This window comes from Melospiza melodia, chromosome 6 (assembly GCF_035770615.1).
Source record: "Melospiza melodia melodia isolate bMelMel2 chromosome 6, bMelMel2.pri, whole genome shotgun sequence".
Classification (NCBI taxonomy): Eukaryota; Metazoa; Chordata; class Aves; order Passeriformes; family Passerellidae; genus Melospiza; species Melospiza melodia.
This window is the reverse complement of record NC_086199.1, coordinates 22,269,858-22,295,929: the sequence shown is the minus strand read 5'-3', so window position 1 is coordinate 22,295,929 and position 26,072 is coordinate 22,269,858. Positions and strand designations below refer to the sequence as shown.

The following is a 26,072-nucleotide window of genomic DNA, read 5'->3' as shown; positions in this document are numbered from 1 at the left end:
ACTGTGGACTCTTTCCCAATATGTCCCTTTAGCAAGCAGGGTAGGAAACCACTGACAGAATCTATCAGTTGTCAGCCAGCTGGTGATTCCATCCTCCCATTCAATCATCTGGGCTACACTTGATAATGACTGGCAGATGACAGTTTTCATAGTTTTGTACCCAGATCTTCTAATTCTTTGTGCTCAGAGATTTCAAACAGAATAAAATACTGTTCCAGTTGATGCCATACTCTGGTACAGTCTGCCCAACATTTTTGAAGGTTTCACTTTAAATTGCATCCCAAATTATGTATCATTTCTTCCATCTCAAAAGGTGCCTTGCCTTAGCCTACATCATTAGTTTATTTTTCAAGATTCAGACTGATAGTGATTTTTCTCTGGAATGAGTAATTTAACCTCTGCTATTTGTTGTATCATTTTCAAAGAAATGAGTTCTCTCTGTGGTAAACCAGGTGCTTCTTGATTTAAATTATCACTTAACTGCAAGTTTTATGAAGTAGTTTCTTGTTTGGTTTGATTTTTCATTTTCTGGGTAGTTTGCCTTCAAAATCTGAATACCCACAGTGTCTGGAGAGGTTTCCTCTGTTTAGGTAAAGCTGAATGGCCAAGAAAAGTAACAGCGTCAGCCCAATGTCTTCAGTTTAGCAACACAATAAATACAGCAAGCCTTTATGCTGACCTGCCTAGGTGGAGGCATGAATGCTGGGAGCAAAAGGGTGCTCAGCCCTTTCCCCATTCAGTTCTGGGTTATACTACACAGGTTGTCAGGATCTGATCTTCCATAAACACAAATCTAACGCTAAGCTTCTATTCATAGTGAGAAATGGCCTTCAGAGGCCAACTCAATCATCTTTCCCAATTTTCCACACCCTTGTTTCAAGTTTAGCTGTCCTTTGCAGACAAAGTCTGATAAAGTCCTGAAGATCTCAAATGATGGAGATTCTCCACCACCTCCAGGCATTCCATTCAGCTACTTCTTATTCACTCAGAATTTCTTCTTATTCATTCTATGCATAATGTGGCACTCCCTTGCAGCAGTCTAAGGTCTTAGTCCTTATCCCAGTAGGCTCAGAGAAAGAAAAATCCTTTCCTCGCTGCAGTCTCTTACAGACTTGAAAGTGGCTATCATGTCTTCCCTGGATGAAGCCATCCAAGTCCTTAAATAGTACTACTTGGATTGTGTTCAAAAACCTCTGAAAGAAAGAGCAAGGGTCCTGGGGTATTGTTCCTGCTGTACAAGCACCTGAGAGGGGCATCCAGCACCGAGCTCAGGCAGACCAACTGTGTGGTTTTAGGCAGCTGGGTTTTAAATTATGTAGATTGCTCATTGAGCTGCTTCAGTTGTGCTGAGGGAGGATGTTCATTAACAAAGGAAGAGATGGTAACACGCTTCCAAGGAGTTGGGATACCACATTGTTCATGATGCTCTGGTCCATTCTAGTTGGCCCATGCAATGGAGAAACAGCCTGTGTGACAAAAGGGCTCTAAGCCACAATTTACGGTGTGCCCTGCTGTGTCAGGAAAGCTGTTGCAAAAATCAACGTTCATTCATTCATTTGCTGCTTGTTGATGGCGTCAGGAAACAAATTTTTGCAGTCAAGTAAATTTCAGTGTGCCAGAGCACAACAGCAGGAAGAGAAAATGTTGATGATAGGTGGGAAGAGAATGTTGTGGGAGGGAAGGCACTCCTGGGCCCAAACCCAGGCCAGGGTTGTTGTCCCTGACTGTGGTCCACTCTCTCCTCCATCCGCCTGGCCTTGCAAATGCTCCTGAACTCTGTCCTCATAATAGTGCGGGAATTCTTCCCCTAAGAGAATCAAGGTTCTTCCCTTCCAGTGCCTACAGCTGCTCCCTCCACCAAACCCTGCCCATAATACTGTCTCAGCACCAGAGGAATGGCTGAATGCTGTGGCAAAACACCCTATGGAAAAGCTCCAGTAGTGGAAAGAAAAAGAAGGACAAGAGAGGGGGAAGTACTTCAGGCATTTTGTTCCTGCAAAACTCTGAGCATCCTCTCCAGGTGTCAGGGTCATCTCAAATTCCCAACATCCTCAGCACCAGATGTCATATCCTGACAACAAGGTGTCATGGTGCCACTTGATGGGACTCTTCTTGCTATCAGGTAAAGTACACAATAAAACATCTCTAAAAACATTTGTCTCAGCTGACTTATTTGGAGCTCCTGAGCCATAATGCTCAAGCCAACTGAGCAGACCCATCACTCCAAGGTAACTATCACGGAAAGTTATTGGAGCAAGGTTCCTGACATTCTGCATCATTTCCAGGCAGGACATTGCAGGAGCAGAGCTCTTAAGGAGTAGAAAATGAAATGAATAAATGTAAATAGTGTTCATTGCAAGGGAGGATTAAGCCCCAAACTAACAGGCATTAATATGTGAGGACGGCCTTCTGAAGCAATCTTCTGTCAGTAGAAGCAGCTACTGCTCCATAAATTGTGCACTGCCCTTTGTCACAGGTCTGGCATCTTCCTTCTCATCCCCAGCTGGCTGTCCAACCCTTGTCTGCCATCACTGGATGCTTGAGCATTGTGTTAAATTTATACTGGGCACATCAAGATGCAGGAGCCCTGGTCTTCCTTTCTGCTTGAGAAGTGTCAAGCACACCTAGGGAATCCTATAATAATAAATAACAATAACACATGCACATATTCATAACCAAGTCATTGTTTAAGTAGTGAATATTCAGCACACACCAGATGGTTCTTCTTTCACTGCCTCCAAAATGGAAATGACCAGTTACTAAAGATAAAATATTCCTTCCCTCTGCTGCTTCCCTAGGGCTCCTACTTGTTGTTCTCTTGTAGAACTGCTCCTCCCTAGAGAAAAAAGCCTTTCAGCCTTGGAAACATTGAAATCAGATCTGAAATATGAAATGTTTCAGCAGAGCTGCAGATAAATGAACACAGTGTTAAATCAATTCCAGAAAATAGACTTGGATTAATCCTCCTGCCTGCTGCAGCAGTGCTCTTGGGAGAAGCAATCTCTCTCCCCACTGTCACATGGCTGCTGCCTCTGCCATCAAGATGCCCCTCTACTGGGTCTGTAAAAGCAGTTCCTCAATTATTTTTGCTTGTCAAAAATGGTAGCTAGCAGCCAATGCACTAGGTGTACTGCACATGACCGCCACCCAGCCACACTGCAGCTGGCAATGATTTTAACTGACTGATTTTTACTGTTGCTGCACAGAGGGCCAGACTCTGCCTGCTTCATTTCCACCCATCCCAGTGGCTGCAGATTTCATTTATGATCTCTTACAAAAGATGCACTAGCAGCACTGGGAGATCAGGCCATCAGCCACTCAATGCCAAGTCAAACCATCTTGTTTCTTGGCTTTCTTTGTCCCCATGTGCAACACATAAACTTGCCCAGCTCCATTGAAGGAAATGGTCCCATCCCATCCCATCTCATCCCATCCTTTGGTATGAAAGACACTGGGTTCAAACCATGGCAGATTTAGGAGGACCTGAGCCCAGGCACTTCACTTTCCAAGCACACATATAAGCCCCAGATTTGGTGCAGAAGAAGGGCCATTATCTCTGCCAGTCAGGTGCCCATAAGGAGGGGATTCCCACTCTGATCCCCTAGTCAAGGTGCATTCTGTGCAGCTCTGAGCTAGGTACCTGTTCAGTGCCATCACCAGCCAGGGCATGCTCTGGGCAGCTCTCTGTCCCTCTGGTGAGGAATAGCATCTTTCCCTGGAGCCAATCTGCTTGCTTTAAGAGAAGAAATTCAAAGTACTGTTTAGGAAGAAGAGGCAGAACTATGTCCTCTTCTCAGGAGGCTGGAGGCAGCCCCATGCTCACCTTTTCCCAGCCCCCATGTGACCTGAACTTTCAGGGGAGGCAACTCTTTCTCTGTGCCAGAATTATGGGGGTGGGGCTGGGCAAGCTATCCCTACAAATGTTGGGAGCAAAGCCCAGGCCCCTGAGGCCAATATCACCTCTGGGCTAGGCAGGGCTGCAGGGTAAACCTTGTTCTAGGAATATCTACTGCCTAGATGAGCCAAGGAAAAATAATTGAGATGTGACTTTCTTTTCTCAGCTGTAGGAAAAGAAAGCCATGATTTGATCATGGGTTTGGCAGTTTCCAGGAATCTCCTGGTGTATTCAGTATCAAACTAATGAAGACCTTAGCACTGCTTTGAGTAAGACTAAGGTTAAGCTAATGGCACTGCAACAAGGTCAGCTTCATATGAGTCTGCCAGAAGAAAGAGCATGCATGTGTCAGATGGTCAGATGGTAATTTCCCTTATCCCCAAGCTTCAGGGTACATCCAAAGGCCAATGGTAGTCCAAGGACTTCAGAGCCACTGTGGTGTCTTCTGTGGAACAACAGCTTCAGTCATATTCTCCCTACTTGCAGAGGTAGTGACTGAGTGAGGAAAACCAGAGGACTTCACTGGAGAAGCAGTGGCTCTCCTCAGGGGAGGACTGTAGGGGATAACTACTGAGGATCACAGTGTAAATAGCAAGAAGAAGGGGGAATTATACCCACCTGGAGACCCACTGAGGAGCTAAGGGAGGAAATAGAAAAATGAGGAGTAAATATTAAGGGAGAAGTTCCATAACAGTGAGACTGGGACTGTCTCCAGACTTGTCTTCACTTGCTTCTCTCAGATTCCTGTCTGGTGGATTTGAGGTAAGCACAGCCAGCAGCTAGGTTTCCAAAATGCATGCCAGAAGCAGAAGCCAGAATCTGCTTCACTCACAGCTTGGGAAAGGGAGCTATCCCAAAGGATTGGAGCGGGTGGAGGCATCTTCTGCTCTGGGAGCAGAGGAAGCAGTGGTTGTATACTGGACAGCAAGGACAAGGTCACTTTTTCGGGGGTTCAAGGGGACCGGGGCCAAGAAGAGCCCTGTGGAGAGCTCAGGCAGAGGAAATTCAGGCATGAGGTGGAGGACAGATCATAAAGGAGCTGGGAAACAAGAATGGAAGAGATGAAGATGCGGGGATAGAGGGGATTTTGGTGTGATGCGAAAGCTGGAAAGAAGATGTGCGGCTGGGATCAGAATGATCCAGCAGAGAGGCTGGAGTGATGGCCGGGATGAGAGGGTCAGGGGGCACTGCTTCCCAGGCGCTTCCCAGGCACTTCCCAGGCACCCTTCCGGCACCGACCGTCCTCGCCAAACCTGCTGGGGCACCCGGCCCCTGCCCGCTTTCCAGCTGCTGCTGGCCCCGCTCCGACACAGCCGGGGAGGAGCTGCGGGGCCACGGGTGACAGGTGAGTCTGTCACATCCTGGGGAACGACCGGCAGGGTGCTGGGGACAGGCTGGCACACGGAGACACAGCTGCACGGCCCGGCACGGCGCGGCACGGCTCTGGGCGTGGCAGGGATGCCGGGCCGGGCCGGCAGATGGCGCCGGGAGCCCGCGGGGAGCTGCGGGAGGAGGGAGCGGAGGAAGGAGATGCGCGGAGAGGAGGAGTGCGTGGCGGTCTCAGCGGGCGAGGAGGTTTGTGGATGTGGGGTGGGAGCTATACACCTGTTTCGTGCCATCACCATCCATCTATCATCCCCCAAGAGAAATCTCTGCCCTGTCTCCCTCTCCAGCTCCGCTGGGGAGACCCCAGCCCTGTAGCAGGGATCAGCCTTGAGAGGGCAGCTCTTTCCTCCCGAGCAGCACCCCCCAGGCACAGCTCCCCAAATTGCCACTGGTCAGGATTGCCATCCTCAGTACAGAAGGATAAAAGATATATCAGATGTGAATCCTACCTGCTGCGGTGGGATGTTCTTTTGCAACATGGCTAAATATGTTCCAGGAGTCCTCCAAGCTTTTGCCTGGGAGGTGCAGTGCTTTCTCCTTTTTTGTTATGCCACATACTACATTGGTCACCAGCAGAGAGCAAAAGAGCTGCTGCATCTGCCTTGCCCCAGGATGGTGGAGCTCCCCCTGCAACACCAGCAAATCTGCTGAAGAAGTGGCAATGGCAGAGCTGCCAGTTCCTGAGCTACCTGGGAAGGTGGATGAGGGACCAGAGAGATCAGGGCTGTGATCAGCAGTGATCACCAATGCTCTCCTTGTCGTGGGGTGGCTTTATTAGCCATGAGTTGTTTGTCATTCACTCACATTTCTCTTCTGGTTTCAGTTCAGTTAAGCATTCCCAGCTTCTCCCAGGTGTAACTCTAGCCTGATAAGCTCCATATTATCTCCACCTGAGTGGTCCCTTCATTTCAGTGCACATGGAAAGGAAGGGAGAGATAAAAGAGGTGCAAAGAATAGAACCACAGAATCAGAGTGGTTTGCGTTGGAAGGAATTTTCTACATTATCTAGTTCCAATGTCCTGCCGTCAGCAGGGACACCTTCCACTACAAGTGGTCAAAGCCACACCCAGCCTTGGCCTTGAGCATTTTCAGAGATGGGGCCACCACAGTTTCTCTGCTCAACTTGGTCCAGTGCCTGACTACCCTCACAGAAAAAAAATTCTTCCTAATATTTAATCTAAACCTTCATTCTTTCAGTTTGAAGCCACTGCCCCTTGTCCTATCACTACATGCTCCTGTCAGAGTCCCTTTCCACCTCTCTTGTACGCTGCCTTTAGGTCCTGGAAGGCTGCTGTAAGCTCTCCCTGGAACCTTATCTTTTCCAGTCTGAACAACCCCAATTCTATCAGCCCATCTTCACAGAAGATGAATGAAGTTGAATGTGATAAATTATACACACAGTAAAAATATAGGTAAAGCCAACAGCATGAGCTGGGAAATTAGTAAATAGTTATTTGATGTCAACTAGGCTCAAATGTTGACCACATGTTCCAGACAGAGAAATGGGTGAAAGTAGCTTGTCAGTGGGTCAGAAGAGGCACAGGGAGACGTTGTTTCCTTCATACAATGTGTGGCTTCACCAGGGAATATCTTGCTGCAGAGTGCTGTGGATATCCACATTTTATATGCTTCTGAATCTCTTTCAAAAACAATGTATTTGCTGGTGATGGGAGAGCACACTAGAGAAGCATCATCCACCTGCTCTGTTATTATGCTCTTCTCAAGGTGTTTGCTGCCAGCCACTTCCAGAAACAGAATGATAGCTACACACACCTGTTTTCTGACCTAAAACAGCCCTCCCTCTTTTTTTTAATTTAATTGTTTTTTTTTAAATTATTATTATTCTGGCACTATTCTTTACATAGAAGAAGGGGCAATGAGCTACATAAAAAAGAAGTTTTTGTGGAATACTTTGTTTATGAGACAGCCTGTTTAGAGTTAATGACTCTGACAAAGGACTGTGCCACTGTGCATTAGCTAGCTGCGCTGCTGGCAGCTGTTCTAGCATGTTCAGTGCATGGAGTGTTTGCTCCAAGGAAGGCTGGCATGTGGGCAGAGACACAGCCTGCATGCAGAGCCCCATTCGGCCAGAACAGTATGGTTCATTACATGATGTGCATCTTCCTCACTGCCTCTCCTAGCTCAGCCTGTTAGCTTACATCTTTCCCCTATATTCCACTGTCATTCTCATTAAAACTACCACCACTTTTCCCTCATCTATCCGCAATCAGTCTTTCATTGCTCTAAACATCATAAAAATGTCATTTACTGCTTCAGAAGGTCAAGTGCTCAGCTTGGATCTTTTTCTCCTATGTCAGGAATTACCAGTTGCACCTCTTGAAGCAGAGGGGTCATTTTCCTGTGATTTCCAGAAAACATTTCACTCTGACTCATGACCTCCATTTCAAGCTCCATATAGCCAGGTATTTATTTTATTTCTCTCTCATACCCATTTGTCTAAGAGAGGGAGATGAATTTTACACAGAGTAAATGAAGCCATGTTCCTTTCTGTGTCCACCTCCCCAGGGAAGTGACATGACACGTCATGTCACTTTGAGAGCTGACACGAGGAGGGCTGGTGGTGAATGGGCAGCACCATGGGAACATCTCACTTACCCAGGTCAGCCAAGGAACAGAAACAGTGTCTCAGAGAAATCCTGTGCCTGCAAGTACTGAACCACACTGTCCCACCTGACTGGCGATTGGGAAGAGCCAATTAGCATATTTTAATGCAACTGATTAGTGCGTGGTCACGCAGCCTGTGTGGTGGGTGATTTTTGAAGCAGATTTGAAATTATAAGCATGCAGACACCAAACCCCAAGGGAGCTGGCATGGGGGAAAGACGATTTCCCAGCATAGTAGCTGCGGCCCCAGTTTCTCAGCTATTCCCAATGGCAAGCTGCCTTCAAAGAGCCCTGAGAAGGTCCGGAGTGAGCACTTGAAAATTAAGAAATTAACTTTTTTAATTAACGGAACTGAGGTGGGGGGTGTGATGGTGGCTCAGCCTCTGCTGGAGCTCTTCTAGCTTCTCCTTTTGCACAGCTTAAGTCCCACGGTCTCCTGTGGGAAGGGAGACGCTTCCTTGGAGCCGGGGGTTCCCCAGTGGAGGGCACAGAGCCCTCCCGGCGCAGGGGGCTGCGCTTGTGCGGCACAGAGCCCTGCCCGATGTCGCGGCTGTGCGGGACCTGCTGCCCCTCGTTCGGGCTCTGGCAGTGGGCTGGGGCAGCCCGGCGATCCCCGGCCGGGCTGGGGCTGGGGCTGCCTCGGCCCGGGGCGGTACCCGCATCTCCCCCGCCCTGCGATGCGCGCACCGCCAGGAGCTGCTGCCGACAGGAGCTGCGTTTCCTTAGTTACGGCAGGCAGGAGATATTCCGGGAAGGAGGCAGGCAGAGCTAGGAAAGGCCTGCAGCTCTGGGGGGAGGCAGCCCTGGCGGGGCCCGGGCTTCACCAGCCCCTCACACCGTGTCCCGGGTGTCCGCCCGGGGCCCCGCAGTCCTGATCGAGGAATGCCGGGCGCCCACGGCCGGGACTGGAGCGGGCACGGAAGGGCTGCAGGGCCGTGCCAGGGCAATCCAACCACGCAGGGGAGAGCGTAGTTCCGACCTCCGCAGGTGTGAGCTTCCATCTCTTCCCAGGGGGTAATCCCCCACTTGTCCAGGGATAAGGAGAAATTAATTCCTGCTTTTGCAGCATGAAAACAATGCAATGATTCTATCAGCCCTCCAAGGAAATAAGTAATTCTCTCCTAGAAGCAGTTTGCAGATAAGAAAGTCAGGGGCCGCATGCAGGACTGTGCAATGCCATTTTGTGCCCATTTCAAGCCTCATCTCTCAGGTTCTGTATCCAGGGCTGCCCACTCTGCAGAGCCCCATGGAGCCCTGCACTGGCTCCCGCCCCTGCACCAGGGAGATCAGGGCTCCCTTTGATGTTTGCCTGCAGGCAACCAATTGCCACGGGCTGGCATGCTGTGCTCACCACACTCCAGCTGGCCCGCTCATCCTGGTGAGGGGCAGCTGGCATGGGGATGTCCTGGCAGAGCCATGTGCCATGCCAAGCTGGGCTGTCAGCCTGGGACACAAACATGGTCTAGCTGGCTCCAGGTGCAGGGATCAAGGACTAAAAGATGTTTTCATCGCCTGACCCTTCAAGTTTGCCACCAGTCTGGGCAAATTACAGTTTTCCAGTTTCACCAGCATCAGCTCCATAGGAGTATTCAAAGGCACATCTCCAGCTAAAGGCCACACCTCTGACAGTATTTATTTACCATTTATTTATTCTCTGAAGCTCAGAGATATTGGTGCTGCCCAAGGATAAACCAACAGCTTTTTTAAAAACATAGACACAATAGCCTTTTTCTACAGATGTCATTCTAAGGAACATTTGCACCATCTTGCTCGAAATGTGTCTGGACAAATTCAGCCTGAGTCCCTCAGTCTGCCCGGAGAAAATCAGCATAAATACTAAAGCCATAAATGATGGAAAAGAGGAATTACAGTTGGGACATTCATACAGACAGCAGGATGCAGTGCTGGAGTCCCAGCTGCCCAACAGCTCCCTGTGCCTCATCCTCCTGCTGCCTCTGGCTGCAGCTCCAGGTCTGTCCCCCACTGCTGCAGGGTTATAAGCAATGCAGGAAGGAGGTATTGTGCTCCTTCACACACAGAACTGGAGCTGAGCCACACACCACTCATGGTTCTCAGACATGTGGAGGATTTAAAAACAACGAGCCCTTGTGAGACCGCACCTGTAAGGCTCTTCTTGGGCCAAAACCATGGCCACTGAGCCCGGTATAAAACAGAAAATAATGGAGTCTTTCTCCCTTTTGGGGCTGCTCTGTACTTCCATTTTTGTTTATAATTCTATTCTATTCTATTCCAACTAGGCACAGGCTGGGCCAGAGGCAGGGAGAAACGGGTATCTCCAGGGAATGACTTACACACAGGCAAGGTTTGTCCAGCTTTGTGTGATCCCCAATGTCTTGTCAGGCCAAAGGAAGGGGAGAGGGTGTTCCTTTGGGACTGGGGCAGCTCACCAGCAACAAGGTTGCCAGATCTGCTCAGAAGTCAACATTTCCCAGCAGTGTTTGCCAGTTTAAGCGATGAAACATATTGGCTTGCAGTTCAGTAAGTCAGAGAAGCCATGCTTCTTCATTGCTCAGAAGCAGGGGATCAAATATTGGGGACCCAGTCATCAGGCATTCTAGAAAATCCCCATGGATTTGTTTCTCCCACAAGCTCCCATTGCTAAGCTGGCACGGTGGTCTCTGCTCTCTCCTGAGGTAGACAGTGTCTCCTCGTGCACAGCAGCAGTCAAGGTCTCCAAGCCTCAGTGATGCTGTAGGACTGGCACTGGCTGGTCTGGAGTGAGAGGGCAAGCTGTCTGGCTCCTGCTCATCATACATATGGCTAAAGATACCAGTGAAAGAGATTGGGAAATTTATTTTTACTCAGCTCTTCCTTGAAGTTTCAGGTATGTGTTGATTGGGATATGGTAGCTCCTGGTTGGAGATAAATGCAAGATTCATTTACATGAAACTGAAGTTTTATCAAAAGACATCATGTTGTAGCCAACCTGTTCTCTGCACCATGCTCCAGCAGACCAGAAGTCAGCTGAGTGCTACCTCAGCCTTGGGGAGCCTAAAAAATGAAAGACACTATAGGGGACACCAGGCTTTCACCCCTTGGTTCCTCATGGTGTGTGAGCTGTGCCAGCCATTTTCACTAGCAGTATGAACAAAGATTCTTTGCTGGCAGCCGTTATATAATGTTCATTTCCTGATGCTTCTCCTGGTGATTTTCACAGCTGTGCTTGTGAGACTGGAAGGTCCTTTTTTGGCCTAATGGCTGGACTTTACCCACTAGACTGTGCTTCTTCAGCCCAAAAGAGATGAAATGAGCCAAAACAAGCCTTCAGAGGATGCTGCAGAAGAACACTATTTACTCAGCATCTGGAGAAATCACAGATGTGGGACCCCCAGGTCCCCCATACCAGGTGGGAGCAATGAAGCACTTGGCATGTCATTGAGACTTCTCCTCAGTAACTTTCTGGTGACTGTTCCCTGGTAGCCCACTGCAGATGTGTCTCTGACCATCACCTGGGAACAGTGCTGGCTGTGCAAGACCCCCAATAACTGCAGCCCTGAGGGTGCTGCAGGTGGTTTCTCCAGTACAGAGTGCACTGCCTGAATTCTGACGGATTGGAGAAATGGGGAGCAGTCTGGGATGCTTATGGAAAACAAGGTTCTCGGTGTCCCTTTACACTTGGTGGGTCAGGTTCCTCTCTCTCCTGCCGGTCATTCCTGACGAAGGGAGAGACCTTCTGCGGGAACAGGACCCCTAGGAAGTTTCTTAGCCACCGCCCCTGCTGCCACCTCTGCCAAGCATCTGAGCAATGCTTCATCAAGGGGAGAGGTTCTGCAAACGGTGTTGAGGATTCAAATGTACCCACCCACCTGCTCCTACCACCGTGGGCTGCCCCCGTGTGCCCCACGAGCCGTGGCTGATGTCCCCTGAGGCCCGTTCCGCTCGCCCCGGGCACACGCCGGGCGGCCTTCCCGAGGAGCCCGAGCGCCGCGGGAGCGGCTCGGAGCGGCGGCTGCGGCGGGCACAGCCTCACTCACACCCAGAAATAGCCTGAGACGCGCAGACCCCGCACCCAGGCGTTGTGCCGGCAGCTCCCCGCCCGCTCCCCGCTCCGAGCGCCGGGGCCGCCGCCTCGCCCGCTCCTCCCCGCACGGATGCCGCGGGGCGCACGGTACGCACAGCGGCGGGGGCTGCCCGACCCTTCTCGGGCCGGGGGCGGCTGCGGCTCCCGGCACAGGCCCGGGCCCGGCGCGGTGAGGCGGGGGGAGCGCCCGGGCTCCGCGGCCTCTCCGCCGCAGCGGGGCGGGCGGGGGGCGGGGCGGCGGCGGCCCCGGCCCCTTCCCCTGCCGGTGCCGGTGCCGGGCCCGGGCCGCTGCCGGCAGCCCGAGGCGACCGCGGGGAGGGGAGGAGGGAGGCGAGGGGCGCAGGGCCCGGAGCCAGCGGGGCCGGTGCCCCCCTGCAGGTCAGTGCGGGGCGGGAGGCGGCGGCAGCACGGGAGCCGCGGTCCGGGCTGCGGGGCTCGGCCCCGGGGCGGCGGGGCTCCGGCGAGTGGGACTGGGGCCGGACGGAGCCGGGGCAGGAGCCGGCGGTGCGGTGGATGCGGTGGGCGGGAAGCGTGCGTGGGACCGGGCCGGGCCTGCCCACGCCGAGCTGCGCCTGCCGGGTGCGACTGCGGCGGGGGATGCTCGCTGGGCGGGTAAGGCAGCACCTCCTCGGGCAGCCCTGGGACGGCTCGCCAGGGCCGTTCTGCGGCTCCGGGAGGCACGGACGGGCTTGGGTCGGTGTTGTGGGAGATTTCTGGGGACTTGGCTCTGTTCAGATACTGTTTGCCCGCCTTTATCTTGGACCACGTACCAAAGTGTTTGTAACTAAGGCTTGTGTCTGCCAGCCTGATGTGTGGCTGAGGCCCAGCACGGCAGGGGGGCTTCCCTGGGCTGCTGGAACAATTTGGTGGCAGAAGCAGGGAGCGAGCCCCAGCCTCTCAGAGTCCCTCTCCCAATGCACTGGCCTACGCCACTGGCCTGTGATGGGAGATAAAATATCACTCCAACGCTGTGTCATGTCATGGCTTGTGCTCGTCCCCTCGTCATCCTGGCCACAGAACTCTCCTGGGAGCTACACCTGAGGGTGTTAGATATGCTTTGTGCTGGCAGGGGGGAGGAGGGGGAACCTCCCCCCATTTCTCCCTCCAGTTTTGTTATACTGATGATTTTGAGAGGGCTGGTAGCTCATTCTAGTGCTCTGGCCAAGCTGCTCTCCCACAGTTTTCAGCTTCATCCAGATTTGTCCATGGATGAAGGCCCTGCCCTCTCCCTTGCTTGCCTCCCCATTCTCACTAGCAGCACAGTGGGTTTGCTATTCAGAAACCTTCTGAACAGAAGGAGTGTTTTCCAGGAGAATGAGAGAGAGAGAGACCTTTGTCTGGCTGACAGATGTTATTTCTCCGTGAACATATTTTTCCTTTTAACTGTTTAGTCACCATCTCCAGGACTGAGGTACATGCCAGCCTTTCCCCCTTTCAGAGGGTTCATGGGGGAGCAGGGTGTGGAGGGAAAACTGGGTGGGGAAACAAGGTATGAGAAAGCACTTTGCCCCGTGTGGAGATTTACAATTCTGTAGAACTGGTCAGATTGCCTGTCTGCGCAGAAGAGAGACAGCAAAATATGCTGTTTGGGAGAAAAGGTGCTGTTGTGGTGGTTTGCAGTATTTATTCAGAGAGGAGAGGGGAGAAAGTGGGAGAAATAGGAAGCAGAAAGACTGACTGATACCAGACCAGAGCCTTGGCCTCGCTGCCTTCCCTGCTGCCCTGCAAAGTGGTGGTCAAGGCTGGGCAACAGATGGAGAGGGAAGCAGAAGCAGCTCCTTCAGGAAGGATTTGTCCTGGCAAAGAGCCACTGGCAAACAAATAAGTAATAAATAAAAGCAGGGAGGCCACCAGCACCCTGCAGCCTCTGACTCCATAGCACATATGGGCTTTTCTGGCTTCCCTGTGAGCTTAAACCCCTGCCTTCTTCCCATGGCTCGAGCCTGGCTCCTGAAACTCCTTTCCAATGCCTTTCAGCTCCTTTTAATTTTTTTAAATTTTATTTTTAATTTCATTTTATGATAACATTTGAATTGCTCTGTAATGACTGTCCTCTTCAGAGCTTTCCCTGAGGTTAACTATTTCATCTCTGGTTTGGTGGCTGCTGACAATGGTAAGCATAGGGTGGTCCTGTGCAGGACAGAAACAGCAGTGCCTGCTGGGGATGCTGATCAGGGGAGTGTGTAGGCCCTTGCAGGTAAATACTGTCCTCTTTCCATGCAGAGCCTTCTGGCCCATGGGAACATAAGGCAGATTTCAGCACAGCTTGAGAGCCTGCATCTGCACAGTTGTAAAGGGATGAGTGTCTCTGCTTTAAAATATTCCTTGCAGGAAATACTCTTAAGAGACTTCGAGAGCTTTCCGAAAACACAAAGAAGATGGAGAAATGTTTTTAACACCCACAAGTGAATTCAATTGATATTAAACTAATCAATCACCTAAGCTCCTTGGCAAACATCAGAGTGCTGTGCCAATGCTGACTCCTCCACGAGTCCTACAAACACCAAAGCCTTCTACTATTGTCACTCCTGTGTTTCTTACTTACAATTAGTTGCTGTAAATATATTTTGTGTACTTAGCCCTAAGATCGAAGAAAATGTTGAATTGCTGATGCACTGTGCTCAGAGCAAAAGCAGGTTTGCTTTGAGATTATTTGAGGAGAAGCAGCTCCAGTCCTGATTTCCTTCAGGAACTATGGCTTGAACACATTCAGTCCCTAACCAGGTATGACAAGAGAATTTAGAGCTTAAAAGATCCCACTTGGCATCTACCTGCACTTTGAGGTGCCTAAATATCTTTCAAAGCTTGTTTGAAGTTACTGCTGCAACTGTGTCTGAGACTAGTAATTAGGCTGTGGTCACACCTTGGTATTAGGTGTGGACAATGTCAGCAGTTTGCTCAGGCTATTACTGCAACAATGGGACAGACAGAGAGCTGTGCACAGCCTGACCATCGCCCGGGGCACGATTGTTGCTGGTTAATGGGTGAGAAAGGGCAAGTCCTCCCGGGTCTCTGCAGAGTAGCTTGGTGAGGGGCACGGATTTACCTCTCCCAGCCTGCTGCCCCTGTCCCTATGTCACCCTCACCTAACATAATGTTGTTCAGTCTCTGAGGAGCATGAACACCATTGTATAGAAACATTCCAACACTGAAATCAGTTGTTTAGTTCCAAGCAGAATCCCCATGAGAAGCTGAGGTTACCATTTTGACCAAGGAAGGGCTCCTTGCAGTCATAGTTTGATCTTAAATAAAGATGTGTTTAAAATGGAGTACCGGAGCAGGGAAATTCAGTGCTCCTGTTCAGTGGGAGCTGTGTGAATACTTTGGGTGACCTGATCCCCCCTCCCCAGCACCAGTCTTGTGTCTTGTCATCCACGGATTTGTGGGTGAGCAAAGAAGGCAGGATCTGAACAAAGACAAGCTCCACTGCACCCCCAAGTGAAAAGAGGCAGCTTGTGAGAGGTGGAAAAATATGTCATCATGTAATTTTGAGTTCCTCTAACAGAGATAGGAAAGTGCTCTGGCTCTGCTTCACTGGAAAACGCTGGGAGTTGGTGGTAGGAGACAACTGGGGCAGGGGTGATGGAGATTGAGACCATGAGCCCATTAATGTGCTGTGTTGGATGGGCAAAGGGAGGCCAAAATTCAGAGAAGCTGGGGATGCGGGAGTTGGGGCAAAGAACAGTTTTGGAAATGTAGCTGGGGAGTGGCTCCCAGCTGTTGCCCAAAGTGAGCCTGTGGTATCCTGGGCCAAGCTCTGGGGCCTCTGCACTGGCCAAGCCAAGGTGACCCTGTCAGAGGAATGCTCTCACCCACGCAGCAGGGTGTCCACAGTAAGGTGACACACCAGGGAGGTGGCACAGGCTGAGGGACTGAGATCGTGTGGGGGCTGGCAAGCTGGGGGGTGACTCCTGAGCCATGAAAAGTGGCTGGCCAGGGACCACAGACACCTGTGCAGCTAGGATCCCAGCCAGCACTGGGACAGCCTCTAGGAACATGGGGCTTGGGACACACCTGGCTGGAGGATCTGGCTCCAACAGCAGGTTGGGATCATCTTTTTAGCATGGCTGTGGTTTGGAGCAGAATATTCATTCTTTGAGATACTCAAAACCTGCCTGGACACGGCTCTGAGGAGCCTCTTCTAGCTCACAGTACTTTGAGAAGGAAGGCAGGAGTACATGCCCGCCCTTCATCCTCAGTGCTTCTGAGCTTATTTGTCCTGTCTTCTGACAAATTCAGTCACTGTGGGGTAACCCCCAAGGCAGCATTGGAGAAATGACCAGAAGCTGAAGTTTGCCTAGCTTCCCTTTGTCTGCAGGCAGCATTCTGGAGTTTTCTACAAGACTAGGAGACTGCCAGGGCTTGCAGGCTCCAGACTGAGGACATGCACTGTTCATTGTGTTTCTGGGCTGCTTTTCTCAGGGAGGGCAGAACCATGTGGAAGTGTAATGGCAAAGAGGACAGAAAAATGAACCAAACTTTATAGACTTCAGAGCAGACTTGGTCTGTGCCTTGTTTGGCTCTTGACCTGCTGCTGAAGAGGACAGATGAATTAAAGTCAGGACTAAGTTAATGATCAGAAAGCCACGACCCAAGTACCTGTTTTTAATCTTGCTGTGTTTGTGCACTTCTGCTCTTTTCCTAAGGACAAGTTGACTCTCACTGATGAGCATGATGTGATGCTTAGGGCTGAGCAGGAGGCTGCACTGTGCTTAAGTGGGTGGGTTTATAGCTAACATATGGTTTTTTAAATACTTAATGTCTATATTCTTGCATTACAAAATGGTGAGTGATGCATTTCTTACTAGATATCACTTAAATATTTATTATAAATTTGGTCCAGCTGTATTTTGACGGAAAATGCAGTCCAATTGAAAATGCAGAATGTGAGCATTTAAAAGGTGGTTTCTACTTGGTTAAATAAAACTGCTTAAAATGTATGAGTCCACAAAAGAAGAGAATAAGTTTATAAAGACAATTTTTATATCTGTAGTGAATTTAACAATACTATACTGCTATACTATATTGTATTATTATAATACCGTGTCATAGAAACAAAATTTTATTATAGGAGATACAAAATATAGCCAGTGATATAATCTGATTATTTTTGGCATTTAAGAATTCAGTACTAGTAGAGATTATCCTCTCACAGTTCATCTTCATTAGGCTTTGAAAGGGAACCAGGCTTTCCTGCATTAACCTGCAGTAATTTTTCAGAACTTTTACTAAACTGTACTAAGTTAATAGAAACGTTTTTCCCCCTCTACTTTCAAGAAAGGTTGTGGCTGTCAGAGCCACTTTTGCAGTTCATCAGGCTTCAGCTCCAGGTTCTCAGGCACTGAGCAGATCTGGCAGCAAGGACATACTGCATGAATTTCTAGTGACTTATTTTTCACCGATGAGAGGGATCTGAGGTCTTATCATGTAGGTTTTAAGAACTTCCAGTTTTAAATTGGCTGTCTTTTTAATTTAAAAAGTTTTTAGTTCAGACAAAATCTGATTACTTTTCAGTCAGGTGTATGTTTCCAAGAGCCATAATTCTTTTATTTGTTCTGGTTCCAAGTCTTCTTTATTGCTTTTTCCTTTCATATTATTGCTGCTAATCTTCTCATCAAGCAGTTTCACTTGATTTTTCCGTTGGGAGGTTTTCATCAAGCTTAATTTTCTTTTATCCAAGTTTTTAATTACTTCTGTTTTCTTCCATAAAATTTCATCAATTTCTTCCTTCTTTAAAAACAAACAAAGGGAATATTAATAATAATTGTGGTAGTGGCTGTAACCTCCTGAGAATGATGCATTTTAGAGACTTTCATATTTTGTTCAGTCATTTCAGGAGTCAGAGGATGGATGGCTTTGCAAATGCAGTCCTCTGATACCCTACACATTGGGCTGGAAAAAGCTAGCTGTGGAAAACTTTAGTAACTGAGAGAAACCATGCCCTTGGTCTTGTCTTAGGTACATACATACACTGGGATGACTATAGCTCTATGTCTGCTCCAGGTTTCAGGATTCCTTCATCCTGGCAGCTAAGTCTGAAGGACCAGCTGTTTATTTGGACAGTCCCTGCACAGAGTTAAACTTGAGGAGTTTCATTCCCTCCATTATGGGAGGGTGAATTTCCAGCCCTCCTAAAAGGCATGTTGCAGTTTTTTTCAGCAGAGGCGAGATGTCACTCCACATTTCTTTGGACTTTGGTTTTTTTGCTTTTTTAGGGGTGTTTTTGTATGGGTTTTTTGTTTGGTTTTGTTTGGGTTTTTGTGTGTGTATGTGTCATTTTGTTTGTTTGCTTTTAATAGGAAGTTTGGTTTTTGTTGTTGTTTTTTATTTTGTTTGTTTTGGTTTTGTTTTGTGGAAGATATCCTGGAGGCAGCATAAATTTCTGTACACTTGTAGCCTTAAAAGTCCAAGCTGGGAGCAATGCTTGGTATCCATCCACCTCCCCAGCTGCCCGTGGGAGTCCTCTGTGCCAGTGCTGTGTCCTGTCCACCCCTGGGGCAGGAGAAGAGCTGCACAGCCATTTGATGGGACCCTGCTGACCCTTGGCTCCAGTGCTGCTCTCAGTGCTGCAGGCTGGTGTGCTCCCTGAGCACCCTGAGGAAAGCTCTCTGTGCCTCAGAGCTCACCTTGTCTGAGAGGTAGAAAGCAGGGAGAGTGTTTGTTCCAGCAGGTATCTCCCCCCTGATTGAGCAGAGCTAAGCTGGGGGGGAGCTGGGTTTTGTGGCCATGTCCTCTGTGTGGCCAGCCTGGTGCTCTGCACAGCAGCAGCACTGTTGGAGCTCTTGGGTTCAGTCTGGTCCTGCAGCTCATTTAGCACTGGATCCCTCTGTGACATGGTGAGCATTAGAAGGAGCCTTTCCAGTGTTCTTGTGGCTCCTCACACCTGGCTTTTGTTACTTCTTGGTCCCCTCCCTCCAGCATGACATTCATGTGCCCTGTGACAGAGCTGTGCTGCCAGGAGAAGCATGGAAAGCAGCTGGGCAGGGTTTGGAGACCAGTGTGTCCTACAGGTATCCGTGTATTCTCAGAGAAAGAGCAGCAGTGTGGGGTTCAGCTTCACTTAAATGTTGGTGCCCACCACTCTGGGCTGCCTGTTCAGAGCTCTGCTCACCCTCCCAGAGCTGTGGTTGGCACAGGGATGTTGGGATGAGCCAGAACCTCCACAGCATCTGTGGCTGTACAGATTTCTGTCTCTAGTGAGTGCAGGTGTGCTGCTGGCAGTAGTGGAGCAGAGGGGTATTTCACTGCAGGATGTGTTCATGCTTTACTGGAAGTGCTGGTTGCTCCAGGGAGGTGGCAGCTGTGCTGAGGCCTCATGCATTCACACTTTGCATTTTCCCAAACTGGCTGGAGGTGTTTCCAGGTGGGAAGATGCTTCCCAGAGCAGGGACAGCAGCTATGAAGCACAGTGAGCACCAAAGTGCCCCTTATGTCAGTCACATAGTGGATGAGGAGGTGGAGACCCTCACTCATTTAGTAAATACCTTGTTGGTACTGCAAAGGCTGAATGTGGGATCAGGTTCTCAGGGTGCTCAGTGCAGAGCCACAGTACATGGTGGCAAGCTGGGATGTGCTGGGTGGGGATGCAGGAAGGGAGAACAGCATATACAAAGCCAGGCATAAAGCAGGAGCCTTGTCTGGGACTGGGCCAGGATACCCAGCCATTCCACAAACACCTCCATTTCAATGCTGCATCCCCAAACATCTCTTCCAAAATGGACGCAGAGCCTGTCTGATTCCTACTTGTGACAGAGCCTCAAGAGCTTCTGGGCTGTGGAGATGCTTACAGTGGCTCTTGCTGGGACACTAATCCCTGCAGGGTGAGGGCACTGGGTCCCCAAATCTCTTCATCCAACTGTATTCCTAGTGCTGGCTCTGCTGTACCCAAACCACCCTGGAAGGACAAGGAGGCATGAACTTGGGGAGGTTTGTTTTGCAGCCATCTTCTGCAGTACCTCATGTTTAATTTTCCCTTCTTTACTGGTCCATGTGAGCAGTGTTTATGTGGAGGGCAGGGGGTGGCTGCCTGAGGACCCTGTACTGCTGGCAGAGTGGACAAATCAGCACAGGGGGTGCCAGCCCTTCCCTGAGCTGCTTGTGAGGCCCTGTGTGCAGGGAAAGTAGGCTTGTGAAGTCAGGGACAATGTCTCTGCCTTCCCTGATCATAGACAGCCTTTTTCCAAGGCTGAATTGCCCATGAAGCATCTCTGATGGTGCCTTTTGGATGCAGCCTGTTTGAAAGGATGCAGCCCCCCCAGCCAACCTGCCAGGCTGGGCTGGCAGCCCCTACACAGTGCTGTGTTGTGTGCTCTTGCAGCACACAACGCTTGCAGGTCGCTCTGTGACCACCCCTGCCAAATCTGCCATCTGTCTCACATCCTCTGGGCCATGCTGTGCCTCCCAGCCCACGGCTTCTCTTCTCCCAGTGCCTTGTCCCTTTCCCAGCCTGGCTGCTGTACATGTCCAGATGTGACACTTCCTTCTCTGCCTGAAGGGGAAAAACCCATTTCTTGTGTTTTTCTCCGTCCCGTCTGTCACTCCCAGCGTGCCCTGCGCTGGTGTGGGCAGCTGCTGGCCAGTGGGTATGGGCAGAGCAGGGCAGGACAGCAGCACAGGGGGTGCAGGCGGTGCCAGCCTGCAGCACTGGCACCACAGAGGCTGTTTGCTGAGCATCTGTGTCCCATTCATCCCCTGTGCTGGGCCACCTGCCTGTGATAGGTGTGAATTGGGGGGGGCATCATGGACCCCAGGTCTTTTCCCAAAAGTCCTATGATTTCCTTCCTACCTCTGGTGCTCCAGAGCCATTTGACTCCCCAGATCCTTTCCATGGAAGAGATGAGAACATGCTGGTGGGTGTGATGGGCTGTCTGCTCTGCTCTGCTTGGCTCTGCTGTGCCCTGCAGCAGGTACATGATTGTAGCTGTGCTTAGGTGTTGTGGGCAAGGAGAACTCCTTGTGAAAATGCAAGTTATGGCGACAGGTCACCATACAAGAGCACCTGTCACACTGGAAGAAGGTTGAAACAGTCATGCTTTGCAGAGCCACATGTCTGCAGCTCCACATGTGCCTGGAAGAGCTGCTTTCCTTCCTGGCTGCAGCAGCTGCTTTCCTCTCATCTCCCCCAAAAGCTGTGTGGGCTGCAGAGACAGCTGCATGAGTGCCCCAGTGACTGGAGGAGAGTGACTACCTGCTCCCTCCACTTCATCAGCATTGCCCTGCATGGTGTACACCATCAAAAGCTTTCCCTTCCCTTTGATGCCCTATTGACTCAAAGCAGTGTGCTGAGTGCTAATCCCTCTGGCACAGCTGGATGCAGTGAGCGTGGCTGGATGTGACTGGCACAGCAGCTGCTGGGGCCATCCCCACTTGTGCAACCCACTCCTGCCAGCTCCCATGCTCCCAGGGCAGTGTGATTCATCCCAGTCACATGGTGGCACCCAAATCTGTTAGGAAGCTGGGCAGAGGTGGGAGGAAAGCCTTGTCAAGGCCAAGATTATGCTTAGGCATGTGCAAGGCCAGTGGTTACACTTATGCGCTCCTGCTACAGTCCAAACCTTACTCTGCTCTTGGCACCAAGCACAGCCAATAGAAATGTTCTAGCTCTGCTCTAGATTTTAGATGCTCTAAAATCGTATTTTGTGTGTGTGTGTGTGTGTGTGTGTGTGTAGTGTTGTAATACACTGCTCTCAGGAAGAAGCTCCTGTACTTGCAGAGAGGGGAGCTTGGCAGGGCAGGAGTGTTTCTTTGCTTCTGCAGCAGAGTCAGCTATGGAGTATGTTGTGACTGCTTGAAGATGGGGTGAAGGGTGGAGAGGCTGGGGGCAGCCAGGCACCAGGGCATCCTGCAGAGCAGTGTGGAGGAAGGTGCACATCTGGATCCAGGAGAAGGGGATCAGGATAACCATAGCACTGCCCATTGGCCCCTAGGAAGCTGTGTGATGAGGGGGCTTGGTGGGAGGGTGCTCCCAGGTCCCTGTCAGGCAGCAGCAGGCTGGAATGGGGCAGAGCTGTGCCCAGCATGAGCGCCAGGCCCTTGGTAGCACACCATGTGTGCTCACTCCACACAGCACAGCAGGCTGATGGGCATCAGCTGTGAGGAGGGCTGGCTGGAGCTCAGCAGCTGAGAGCAGCTGCACAAGGGCTTGGAACGTGCCTGCTTTCTCCACCAACCCAGCAGTGAGGTCCCTGCCGTTCCCAGGACCGTCATGCTGTCCTGGCCAGGCCAGACACTGGGGTGCAAAGCCACCAGAACTGCCTGGCCCAAGCAGTGTGGTGTTGAGCTTCCCAGTCTGCATCTCTTTCATGCACAATCCAACTCCTCTCCTTGCCAGTCTCCTTCCCTCTGCCCTCAGCTGGAGTTCCCTGGGTGATGGCTCCAGCTGAGCTGGCTGCTCCCATGGCTGACAGTCTCTGCAGCAGGTGGCTTTATCAAAGGCATCAGATGAGCCTCCCATAGCTCCCTGCTCCCCAAACAGTGGAAGGGACTTGGGGAAGAGAGAGCTGCCTTTTTCCGATTTCCATCCTGTGTTGTTCCCCATCTCCAGGAACCAAAGTGCACCTGGCACCTTGTGGCATTGTGAAAGATGCCTGTGGCTCATGGTGACAGCTTCAGTCTGAGCCCTGCCCAAGGTACAGATACTCCTGGTTTCTGTACAGGTTTCCACAAGGGAGTGCTTTTCCCAGTAAAGGTGGCACTTTTCCTTCACAAAGACCTTAAAATCCTATGTGAGCACTTTAACCTGGGTGGCAAAAGAAGCAATCTGCCTGTAATGCCTGACATCCCACCACTGTTGCAGCCTTGCTGAAAGGTATCTTCCTTGGTCTTCAGTGCCAAATGGGAGCTGCCTCTGCAAAGTGGGCTGTGCATGGGGGCACATGCTGTGGTCTTGGAGCTGGCAGGCAGTAAGGAACCCAGAGATACCCTTTGCAGGAAAGTTCAAGCCCTTCTCTAGGTCTGGCTGCTGCCATGTCCCTCAGTCATAGGCAGCAGGGACTGGGAGTTGTTCTCATCTGCATGTATCATCATTAATTAGTTGCAAGTGCAGGGGTTGCTCTGGGGGCTCTGAAAAGCATGCGGCAGCCCAGCTTGGAGCAGGGATCTGATGGCACCAGGGTGTCTCTTTACTGTTTTCCTGAAATACTGTTTTTCTGAATGGATGTGTGTGTGCATGTGTGTAGTTTAACTGGGAACCCTGGGATGGTACCCTTCCTCTTTCCCACATGTGAGCTAACTGGGTCTCCATTCCCTGAAGTCAACTTTGGCTTTGTCATAGTATCACACAAAATTTTGGGTTGAAAAGGACCTTTAAATGTCTTCTAGTCCAATGCCCCTGCAATGAGCATGGACATCTTCAACTTGAAGAGATTGCCCACGGCCCTGTCCAACCTGACCTTGAAGGTTTACAGGGATGGGGCATCTGCCACCTATGTGGGCAACTTGTACCAGTGTTTCACCATCCTCAACTTGGAAATTTTCTTTCTTATATCTAGTCTGCATCTACCCTCTTTTAGTTTAAAACTATGTCACTACAAAGTCTATTAAAAAGCCTGTTCCCATCTTTATTATAAGGCCCCTTTCCTATCTCTCTGCTCCCAGCCATCACCTACCAGCAGCACCCTGCTCTCTGCTTGGGTTGGTCCTGGTCCAAATAATCCTTGTGCTGAGGAGTGTTGATTTAGGTTTTATCAGAGGACAAAGGGTGCATGATTCTCTGGGGAGCTTGCAGCCCCATTAGCTCATGTTTGCTTGGTGCACTGCACGCACAAAGTGTGGTGTGAGGGGCTGTGTGCACAGCAGGAGAGTGAAATGCAAACCAAATATGGGTTAGAGCCAACCTGCACTGGCAGCTTAGTCAAATGTGGCAAAATTGGCTGGGGGTGGGATAAATTCCGCTCTGATTCTTCTGTCCCAACCTCAGTGTGCTGGCTCCAGCAGCCGCTGGCTTGCACATGTGTGGAGGAGGCTGGAGAAGCACTGCTCCCTGCACAGCATCTCCCACGCACTGGCCCCTGCAAATCTCCCTGGCTTAGATCTCTCTGTAAGCACTGTTTGCTCACGGTTGCCTGGGGTTTGGCTTTATTCTGCCAAGGAGCACTGCAGCAAGCCAGCGTTGGTCTGCTCAGTCCTCAGCACACCTGCAGGAGGAGGGGTTTATGCAGGTGTCTCTTTGAAAGGCCACAACCATTGTCCTGCGGAGAGTCCCAAGGGGACTGGGATGCTTTCTCATTCAAAAACTTCATGGAACTTAGTCTGTCTAAGTGCCAAAAACCCACCCTGCATGGTGGTGCTGTGGAAGAAGGGGAGGGCAGGGAGCTGTGGATGAGGTGGCAGCCACCGCAGGGGCACATAGCAGGGGACGGGGATGTGTTGGTTTCAGGTGAGTCCCTGGCGCAGCATGACCCTGCACAGGGTTTCCTGAAGGTAGTGGCAACCTGCCAATCCTAAGTGCAGAAAAACTTGTTTAGCTCCCCAAAACGGGGTCAGTCTCAGACCCCTAGTGCGTTATGTTATTTAGATGAGCAGTGTTGGCAGGGCAGATTGGGAATGGTGATGCATTGGGGCTAGGAGCAGCAGTGCCAAAGGCAGGCTCACCACTGAGGGGAAGGAACCTCACTGTGGGGTTTGCACCCCCTGGGCCTGGATGGGCTCATGGGTTGGCTCTTTCCCCAGCCTTCCTGGCCTGGCTGGCAGTGAGCCTGGTTTTGTACTCCTCAGTGAGAGAGCAGTGCCAGAGCTTACTGATAGGGAAGATGAAGTTTGTCTGTACCATTTTTAAGCAGGTTTTTCTTAAGCAGTCATGCACTCACATTCATTTTCTCATTGAGTGGTGGGTATGTGTGAGAGATGGAGTAGAATCAATGAAACATGAGTCCTCATGACCTCTCCAAGTGATCATATCTTCATTGGCAATGACAAAATTAATATATGAGCAGGTGTTTTTTTACCTGTTAGGGGTCATTTGTTGCTGCAGAATGGTTCTTTGCCTCCAAACCTTACCAACCCACCCTCCATAGCCCGCAAGCCTTGTATGGTCCTTCTTGTTTGAAAGATGTATCTGATTTGTAACAGGCTAATAGAGTAGGCTGCTGTATGTCCATGTCCTGCTGGTGATAGGATGGGGTCTTCTGCTGGAGGGTTGTTTGTCTCGTACCCTGACAGGATGTGAGCACAGCGTTCACACCAGTGTCAGTGAGCCCTGCCCAGGGATGCTGCTGCCCCACAGGCGCTCACCTCACAGACCAGGAGCAGCCAGATCACCACTTTGCTTTTTGGATCTCGAGGCCATTAATCTTAAGAGGGAAGGTTGAAAGGAGAGCTAGGGAGGAATGCCTTGGGCCTCTGTGGGGTTTTGGAGGGCTGTGTCCCTGGTCTCATCCCCTCTGTGTTCATACCCCTTGGGGACACATGTAGCCCATGGTGTGCCTGTTCTCCCATGCACCAAGCTACAGGAATGGAGAGGTCACCATGCCCTGTGGTGCCAAAACTGCTGGGGTGTGTGCTGAGCTCAGTGCAGACTGTTGATGAGCCTTTTCCCTGAAGTCCTGAGGTACTTGGTTAGCTATGCTGAGTAAGTGGCAGTGGCTCAAGTTTCCTGCCCTCGCTGTCACTGCAGTCCTGCAAGGTCGGTCACTGCAGTCCTGCAGAGTGGGATGCTGGAGGTTTCCTGTCTGCCTGGTCCTGCACACCAGGACATGAACCTGCTCTCCCTGTTTCAGCAGTCCTTGATTTTCCCTTCCACAGCCCACCACTATCTACTTGTAATGGAAGAAGGATGTAGAGGCAGTCAAGTAGCGCAGATGTTTGTTTTCTAGGTCTGGCTCCTCAGCCTGGCTTTTCTGTGTGGCCACGCACAGAAACGCTCCAGCAGCAGCCCCATGGCCTGGCTGCCCTCTGGCCAGCCAGAGTCAGTAATCCCACCTGTTCCAGAAGAGGATGCTGAGGCTGGATGAGCGTAGGCATGCTGGGAAACCCAGCTTAGTCATCTCAGTGCTCCCAAGACTGTTTTGATGTTTTGCTACTCCAGCTGTCCATGAATCCCTTAGCAAATGAGTTTGCTGGCAGGATGCTTCAAGGGAAAGACAAATTATGAAAAATTGCATTCACATAAAAGACATGCCTTATTTT

The 26,072-nt window shown here is 50.6% G+C and overlaps 1 protein-coding gene across 3 annotated transcripts in view; it reads left to right on the top strand.

The window, feature by feature from the left end:
• The first annotated feature begins 11,934 nt into the window (after positions 1-11,934).
• The window catches only part of TMEM63C (transmembrane protein 63C), a 32,161-nt gene continuing 18,023 nt past the window's right edge, over positions 11,935-26,072 (top strand). The window contains exon 1 of one of the 3 annotated variants that reach the window (XM_063160220.1): positions 11,935-12,035. The gene's annotated coding sequence lies outside the window, so the exon portion shown is untranslated. Of the gene's footprint in view, positions 12,036-12,219; positions 12,327-12,538; positions 12,561-26,072 lie in introns of those variants that run through there. The other 2 variants (XM_063160219.1, XM_063160221.1) reach the window with 2 other exon arrangements.